General features: G+C 32.7%; 1 long non-coding RNA gene across 1 annotated transcript; it reads left to right on the top strand.

Annotated features, from left to right (window-relative positions):
* The first annotated feature begins 3,990 nt into the window (after positions 1 to 3,990).
* On the top strand, positions 3,991 to 5,881 carry LOC148931611 (uncharacterized). Its single transcript, XR_016135486.1, has 2 exons — positions 3,991 to 4,253; positions 5,543 to 5,881. It is a non-coding gene; the product is annotated as an uncharacterized LOC148931611 (long non-coding RNA).
* Positions 5,882 to 10,083: the final 4,202 nt, after the last annotated feature.

Here is a 10,083-nt window from a genome sequence, read left to right on the forward strand (position 1 = left end):
ACTTTCAAGCCATGTCAACTACATGTCAATTGATATGTGAATTATAAGTGTTATTCTTTAGTTGTTGACATTTTAATACGAGTTATTGACATTCGATATTCTCGGTATTGATATGTGAATTATAAGTGTTATTTTTTAGTTGTTGACATTTTAATACGAGTTGTTGACATTCGATAATCTCGCTATTGATATGTGAATTATAAGTGTTATTTAATTAAATGTTGAAATTTGAAGATTTGAATATTTGAATGTTGAAGATTCGAAGATTCGAAGATTTGAATGTTGAAGAAGATTTGAAGATTTGAAGATTTCAATGTTGAAGATTTTGAATGTTGAAGATTTGAAGATTTGAAGATTTGAATGTTGAAGAATTGAAGATTTGAAGATTTGAATGTTGAAAAATTGAAGATTTGAAGATTTGAATGTTGAAGATTTGAAGATTTGAAGATTTGAATGTTGAAGATTTGAAAACTTTAGAAAATGATTTCAAATGTATTTTATTTTTGTCCTCTACATTATTAATGAAAAGACAATTATACCCCCATGTTGACATAATGTGATAGTTGTTGACATTAAGTTAATCTTGTAAATTAGTGGCTGAGATTGCATCTCATTTCTCATTTATGCTCAAAAATCTCATCCTAACAAGACCCTATATATATATATATATAGGATTGTGATCAATTGAGATTTTTTTATGCTAATTGAGAAATGAGATGCAATATCAGCCTCTCATTTTTATGTCCAGAGCCTTTGTCCTAGCGGCAAGGAGCTTAGACATCAATGTATGAGGTGCCGAGTTCGAGCTCTCTTAACATCAGTTGTAATTTCCTCCTTCATATAGGAGTTTATTTGTATAGGAGTTAATTTAAATCAGCCTCTCATTTTTATTAAATGAGTGGTCCAGATTTTTCTACATGGAAAAAATCATTAGATTAATTAATTATGAAAGGGCAGAATGGTAATATCATGGTACATTTTATTCAATAAATATTTTTTTAATTTTTAATTTTAATTTTTTTTATTAAATTTTTTTATTAAAAAAATATTTATTGAATAAAATGTACCATGATATTACCATTCTGCCCTTTCATAATTAATTAATCTAAAGATATTTTCCATGTGGAAAAATCTGGACCACTCATTTAATAAAAATGAGTGGCTGATATTGCATCTCATCTCACTTAATTTTGCCCGTTTTTCAATTGGGTTTATGTGAATCTGTGATTTTTAGTGATTTTCGTCAATATTTGGATGATTTTTTGTCAGTTTCGGTGCATTGGGTATGCGTTTTGGTAGTATTTTGTCATAACTTCAACATTCAATTGTTTGATCATCAAATCTACATGTGTACATAATTGTCTCTGTTTTTTTCAGTTGGAATTTTGTTTATCACTGATTTCCACCTTGATTGTCTCTGTTTTTACAGTTGGGATTATGTTTATCACTGATTTTATTGTGTCGCATTTTGATGCTTCGATTGGGTGTTCATCTTAAATCTTGTATTTGTACGTGTTTTGTTTTTACACTATTTCACTAATGAGCTACATTATCTAGTTTTCTCGTGCATTTATATGTGTTGTATTTGTACATTATTATACTGATGTGGTACATTATTTTCCATTTGTACATTTGTACGATTAACCCACCAGATGCGCCAACTATTGGAGGCAGATATCGAGGCACAGGCAAAGAAGCGCAATAATAAGGCTTTAGGAGGTCGGCGACAGAGTATGTGAACATGACTAAGAAGCCGGACCCTAGACAAGTCGAAGCTTAAATTCTTATAACCATGGTTTCGTACTATGTAATTTGAAATGGATTTTAAGGGTATTTTTTCTAGATTTATGACAATGTAGAGCACTTGGGGTGGTTTGAATGTTTGTTTTTGAATGGTTGTGCCTTGGTAATTGAATGTTTTTTTTATAATGAATATTTACTGCATAATAATGTAAAGTTACACTATCAAATAATGTAGTATTAAAATCAACGATCATATAAGTGACCCTTATGCATTTTAATGTACATGAACATATTACTAACCCTTGTTTGACAAGCGCAAACAAGGTATTTGATATTATGTTAGATTTCTAGATTACCGCATGCTAAACAATTACATTATTATGATATGGCATTACATTACAATAATTTGAGGCACCAAACTATCTATGTTCATCAATAATGTATACGCTTTACAACAAATAATGTAATCTGAGGCTACCTTATTATTTTGTAGATGTACATTAGTACATTGTTGAAGTGTACATTACTTTTATGTACATTTACATTATAATTACTGATGTGCTAAAATGTCTTTCTTGCTGCAACTAGGTTTCCCGATATCATCACCATCCATCTCTTCACGCATTTCTTTCCGCGGTTGGTGAGCTACAATTGGCATGTCATCGTCGAAGTTGTCATCCAATTCAAATTTGACCCTCTTTGTATCTATTCAAAAGCAAATTCATTCATTAGTCAAAATGGTACATTATCAGTAAATTCCAAATTACATTATTAGTGCATAAATTCTTACACTAATAAGTAGCGTATATCACATAGTAATTAATGAAAATGACACTTAGCATAATGTAAATAATTTTATAGTGTGAATGCACATAATGTACCATACTAGTAAAAAATTAGAACAGGTCATAATGTAAAATATATGCATCAATAATGTACTACTATGTACGCACATAATGTAGCACACTCAAGAACATTATATGAACATGTATTAAGCGTATAATGTATCTCCAAAGAAGTGTATTAATGTAATAAAGCATATTACTACGCAAAAATATAGCACATCAATGAGGAACATTGTATGAACATGTATTAAACGAGGAAGCACATCCAAACAAATCATGTATGAAATTGATTCACAATTACACAAAATTACACTTCGATTCACTATTAAGCAAATCTGAATAGTTATCCATGTAGATTTGACAACCAAATAATAGAAACAATAAAGAAGTAGAACCTAAACCATACCCAATGCACCGAAACCAACATTCGATAAAAAATAAGTTGAATAGAACAACATTGAACGCAATAATGTAGAACAACACAGAATTCAATTATTTATTGAACCTCATTTCTAAAACACAATACATTACTCGCCACTAAATGGTTACATTATAGCGAACCAAACAATAACACACACTTCATTACCCATTGAACAGAATCTCAACAATTACCCTTTGAACACAAATCTAGAAATTGAAATAGATAATGATCATAAAACCAAAATATAATTGATGAACAAACACACAAACTATTGGAATCGATAATCACCATATACTCAAGAAATCAGTAATGAACATAAACCCATTTGCAAAAACCAAACAATTGATGTTCGAAAATTACCTGAAATCGAGAGTCTATTGTAGACCGATGCAGAAATCAGTGGAATCGATCGTCTATTGTTGAAAGGTTGTCGTATGTTGGAATAATGTACGATATCCATCTGTTGATTGTGAAAAACGGGAGTAAATTCGGTTTCCCGGTGAGAATTGGGGAGAACTAGGTTTTGTAGTTGATTGGGCTACTTTTGGAGTGGGAAATCGAGAGTGAGGGGAATGTGGGAGGTTGGTTGTAGTGAATTGCCGCAGATTTCGGAACTTCCATTTTGAAATCGCGTGATTTAGGTGATGTTCCAAATATACCCCTATAATGTAATTCGGAAGTGCTAATAATGTAACACGGAGAAGAATATACATATGAATCTCAACCATCCATCAAGTTAATCCTAAGGCTGAAAATACATTTGAACTTAACACTTAAGGTCCACTTGGACCATAATATATAGGGGTGCATTAGGGTCCTAACACCCTCTAAGTCTTAAACACAACATTAATATAGGCCATTGGATTTAAGAATCTAATGGATGTGATTAAATTCCACGTCCTACATTATTGCACCGATTTTGTACATTAAAGGGTATTATAGTAAACAAATAATTATATGTAGCAGTTTCTAAACAACAAATCCGAGATTGAAGCATGATTATTCTGAGAAACGATTGCCATTCTCAACCTCTCACCATCCCCTCACTCCTTCGTCTCCCTCAATTCTGACTATCCAAACCCTAACCGCCTCTCCCTTCGAGAACCCTAATTTCTCTCCGCTTCAAGGCTTGAAGAACAAGATCGTTCTGTCAAAATCATTGTTCAATTTTGTAAAACCTAAGTTCATTAGTCTCGAATCGGCTCTTTTTGAACTCGATCGACGATTTTAGATTCAAAACACAGGTAATTTTTCGACGTGATTCACTCCGCTGTGTGTTGAAAATGTTGAAATTGATTTTCATTCAGTAATTACATTATAACAAAAGAAGTTTCCTTTTTTTTCATTTTAATTGTAAATTTGATTTCGATGAGATTGAGTCGTCGATTTGGTTGTCAAGTTTTCCAAGAAAACGTAGGTGCTTTATAGTTGGGCGTCGATTGGGTGTTCATACTGTAAATTAGTTTATCCGATGTTGTTGTCATTGTGTCAGATGTACAAAATTGAATTTGTAAACTGTAAATATCATCAACTAAAGTTTTAAATTGTATATTTGTGTAAAAGTTGGGGCCAGTTTCCGCAATTGCTGTTTTGATTTCGTAGATTTTAGGCATTGTTTTTTCTTTGTTCATACTTGTTTGGGCTGTTAAAGTAGTGAATCAAGTTTGAAAGCTTCTTCAGTCTGATGTTGTACATTTTTTTTATATTATGCTCTGGTTTTTTATACTCTTGTTTTCATAAACTACATTATCGAATTGATTAATGCTACATCATATTTTAACTTTGTTTCTGTACATCATTGCTTTTTTGTACATTATTGTGTTAAAAAATGCTACTTTATACACGCATACTTGTACATGACTTAAAACATTTATGATTATTACATCATTTAGATAGATTAGTACATTATAGATGTTACTTTTATACATCATGTTTTGCTACATAATATAGCTATATTTGTACTGATTTTATTACATTATTATGCCATAATATGTACATTAAATGATATTGTGAAAGAACTTTGTTTTCTCTACATTATTTTGACAAAAATGCTACATTATGGTGATCCATTCGTACATTACTTCACTATGATGTTCTACATTTATGGTACATTATTTGGAGCATATCTGTTTACATTGAGCACGTGTACATTATTTAAACAAAAATTTACATTATTTTATGTTGTACATTATTGTGGGTTATATATTTAAAATGCATAATACACTTTTTGAGTTACCTTTATAATATAAGCTCTAATTTGATGACAATGTAATTCTGTAGTTACTAATAATGTATTCCCTCCGTCCCACAAAAGATGTCACACTTGTGGGACGGCACGAGATTTTAGGAGGTTTTGTTTTGTGTGTTAAATGGAGAGAGAAAATATAACTTTTATATTCATGTGAGAGAGAACTTTTTCCAAAAGGGAAAATGTGACATCTTTTGTGGGACAAACTAAAAAGGAAAGTGTGACATCTTTTGTGGGACGGAGGGAGTACCATTTTAACTAATAAATGTATATGTTTCTGAATAGGTACAAAGATGGTCAGAGTCGATTACGATGACGACTTCGACGATGACATGCCCACTGAATTAGCGCACCGGCTACGACAAGAGATGCGTGAAAAAATGGAGGACAATGATGTGGCAGCACCTACAACTTCTCGTATGAAACCCCAATGGATCGAACTTAGTTCTCATCCCCTAGGGTTAAGCTATCCTTGGGGATGGGGCATTGTATCAACCTAGACATCGAAGTTCGTGCTTGACTTAATGTATGAGCATCAATTAAATAATGTAGCATTTCCGAACAAATAGTGTAAGATATTGAGCCCAATTTACAGTTATATGCACTTACTCATTTACAAACATACATCTAAATTACATTATATACTTGCTTCAATTCTTCAGAACATTCAGGTATAATAAAAAAAATAACAAAAAATACTTGAATCGGTTTGACATAATAAACTATTATTATGTTATAAGTTTATATTACTATTTACTTTAGACCCATGGATTGGTAAACCCAAAGAGCATGAATTCAAGTTATCTTCAACATTATTCTCTGCAATATGTACATTATTAACAGTTACGAATGTACATTACTAGATACTATTTGTACATTATTTATTGTATCAAATCTAAAACACACATAAAACAATAAAATTTAATTCATGTGGTGGTACTATACCTAGCTCATGGATTGATAAACCCTAGGGGAATGAATCAAACTTCCTACTCTTGGTGATGGTTTCGTTTGTGAGTGGGTATTACAACCTAGCTCCATGGATTGCTAAACCCAAAAGGAATGAATTCAAGTTCCTTTCAACATTATTCTTTTCAATTTGTACATTATTCACTTATAGAAAAGTACATTATTAGATACTATTGGTACATTATTTATTGTATCAAATCTAAAACACACATTAAAAAATCAAATTTAATTCATGTAGTAGTACTATACCCTAGCCCCATGGGTTGCTAAACCCAAGGGGAATGATTCAAACTCCCTCCCCTTGGTGATTGTGTCGTTTGTAAGTGGGTACTACAACCTAGCCTCATGGATTGCTAAACCCAAATGGCATGAATTCAAGTTCCTTTAAATATTATGCTCTTCAATATGTACATTATTAATACTATTGGTACATAATTTATTGTAACAAATCTTAAACACACATTAAAAAATGAAATTTAAATTATGTGGTAGTTGTTGGGGTTTGGTGCACCTTGCACAGCGGAAGACTTGTACAAAACAAATAAATCAGATACGGATCTATTTGACCGATTATGCGATTAATCAATTCACATGTTAAACAGATAATTGCATGCTAGAACGCAAATAATTCATGCTCATAGAAAATAAATCCTAAACATGATTTCTACGGTTTAGAGTTATCGATTTGATTCTCCAAAGATTGCTCGCGCCTTCTCCACGTAATGATCTTCAATACTAGACCACGGATCTTCTGTCTGGTTCCCGAACTATATCTCGATATCAGGGTGGGCTGATCTTATCAAAATACTAGGACTCGAATAAAGAAGACAGAAGAAATCCTTTTGGGAATAGGAGTAGAATTCGAAATTCTCCTCAGCTGTAGATTTTCAAAAATTTCGAAAATTACAAGAAATAAAATTGTGATCGTTCTGTCTCCTTTATTCTCCTATTTATATTAAGTTCCTGATGGGCCCAGACAGGGATCTATGGAAGGTTTTAGATATGGGCTCCCCCAATTAGCTTTTTACTAATTAAATTGAACCCACAATTTAATACAAGCTTATATTGGAATATTACGAGCAGCCACTACAGAAGTAATATTGAACTCTCCCCATCCAAATCCGAAATTACAAGTAATCCGGGTTTCCGTTGTTTATTATTTATTTCCCGCGCTTAAGATATAAATGACCATTAATTAATTAATGTCTGCTATGGACTTAATTAATTAACATCTTATTAATTCCAAGAGTGGACTTAGCAAGAAACATTTATTTATTATTCATAGAGTAATAAAACTCCAACTGGCCAATTTTCCGAATAATAAAACCTTGTTCGAGCTCCTCTTGAGGACATTATCAAACGAGACTCACCTCGCGCACGATTCAACATAATAGCAATCCTAGCACCGCTAGATATTAATCACCACTACCCAATATATCAGGATTATTGGGTTGCGAAAAACCCGCACCATTTGATAAGTCAAAGTAGTGCATAATCAATACCGTATGGTCAATGCTAACATATGTAGATTAAGAAATAGTATTTTATCAAGACCTAGTCTTTCAGTAGATAGCATAAAGAGACGTCTTGCTGTTAGATCCGTTTAGTGCTATACCACACCAATGTCGTCTTATTTCAGTAAGGCTTAGAAATATGCGGACTGACATTGTAACCTTTCACGATAGATGGCCAAAGCTTATCTAGGTTGTGAAATTCTTCTTTTTCTTTTGCAAAGCATTGCATAGATCTGACCGTGTTACCTTAAAGTGGACGACGCCTACAACCGGTCTACTGAGCAAAAGACTTAGACTTTGTTTACTTCTTATGCATTTAAATGTTTGTAAACATCTTATAAATGCAAAAGCAAACACAATGTAATAATAATAGTGATTCTATTCGTGCGAGACTGCTCGAATAATACTGAATCGGGTTAAAAGTGGATTGTAGAGTTTTACGTATACAAGCAAGATTCTATTCGCGCGAAACTTGCTCAAAACATGCTTTTCAGTATACTAAACCTAACAATCTCCCACTTATACTCAAAACATGCTTTCGAGTATACCCACTGCCAAAAACTCTCTCACTTATACACAAAGCAGGTATTGATGCTAGATATATCGAACTACCATTCATTTCACAAGGTGAAAGAAGAATCTGCTTGGTTGTTCTCTGATTATATCTTTTTCACCATAATGTCTTTGTTGCGTACTTGATCTTTATTTAATTTCATCCCCATATGTGATTGCTTAGCTTAATAAACTCGTGTGTCCTTGAGTTAGCCTTTACTAGAGTAATCAAAAAAATAATACTCGTAGGCGTACTCAAACTTACGATTAAAGCTATTAGGAAGATATTCCTAAGGTAAACACATATTCAGAGGATGACTTACTCGATCACTGATTAGTTATAAAACTAAGACAGTGTAACCCCAAGGACATTACATGAATGACTGGTAACCTAGAATATAGTTACTAGTCTTTCTCAAGCACTAGAGTATATTCATTACCTCAATCAAAATCCTTTGTCATGGTTAATATATATATACTTGCTATGCATAAGCACAACTAATATCAAACTTAGTACACATTATAGCATACATGAGACAACTATCTCCAAAACTAGTCTCATAATTCTTGATCTCAATAAGCGTCAAACGACACTTGACTAGAGACAAGACAATTCCATCTTGAGAGGTATAAACCTTTTCATGGAATTTCTAATGCTTAAATGTTCCAAGCAATGTGTAGATATAGGATTCCTAAGAGAATCTCAACATTCTTTCTAGCATCTTAAAAGGACTTAGATGCTAAGAATGTAATTAGTTTCTCTTAGATCATTTATCTTAAACTAGGTAGACAACCAGTTTCCTACGCCAGATGCCAATCTTAGTTGTTTGCAACTTTTGTAGATTTCATCATCGTACAGTACCAATAATACCATATGTAATGCACTTTCAACTTCCTTGTGCTTACAGCACTGTTAAGGACACAAGTCAAATTACAAATATTTGACAATTTTGATAAAACACATATACTCTGATTTAGATGCTTGCCTAAGACCACGAAGGTCTATATAAGCTTCCAATCATGCGTTTCTTGCCCTTAATCACATATCCCTTTAGAATGTTCTAGTAGATGATTTCCTTAAGACTTCTATTTATAGAAGGTTGTCTTGACAAACATAATCCATACATTCTAATTTATGTAAGTTCTAATAGACAATATGATCGAATAAATCCTGGCACAACGATAGCGAGAAGATAATTCTCTTTGGGCATAACCCATTGTCATTGTCTAGCCATTTGAGATCCATATTTACACTTGCAAAGATACTTGCTCCCACTGACTGACACAGCCTGTAGGTAGTATTGCAAGTCTTGTAAAACATGTTGTCTATCTTAGATTGTAATATGAAATCTATCACCTTCTCAAAGATGATTATCCAAATTAACCAATACTACATTGTAGTTAAAGGGACTATGTTCAAGTTAATCTAAGACTGAGTCTTACGACACTCTTAGACCCATGTGTGTTCCTAAGAACGCTCCCACTACGACCTGGTTCTCACAATCATAGGTCCTGAAGTTGATTTTATTAGTGCAAAAGTTTCCAATGGTATAATTCTTTGGTAATGGAAAATCCGATATCTCTCTCTTTATCTTGAGAGTTATCATGTTGTTAGGCTTGTAGTTCCTCTCTTGATCTTCATACAAGAATTCTATCTTTGAAGATTACAGAACTAATAACCTTACATCATTTGGGACAAACCTTAAAACATGCCTCAAGTACTCAACTCCAATTTCTTGGACACTTTTCCAACACGTGTTGGAACAACATTACACCTTGAGATGTGCTAGA

This window comes from Salvia hispanica, chromosome 2 (genome assembly GCF_029641045.1).
Source record: "Salvia hispanica isolate PSC_SH4W2 chromosome 2, Shi_PSC_v1, whole genome shotgun sequence".
Taxonomy (NCBI): Eukaryota; Viridiplantae; Streptophyta; class Magnoliopsida; order Lamiales; family Lamiaceae; genus Salvia; species Salvia hispanica.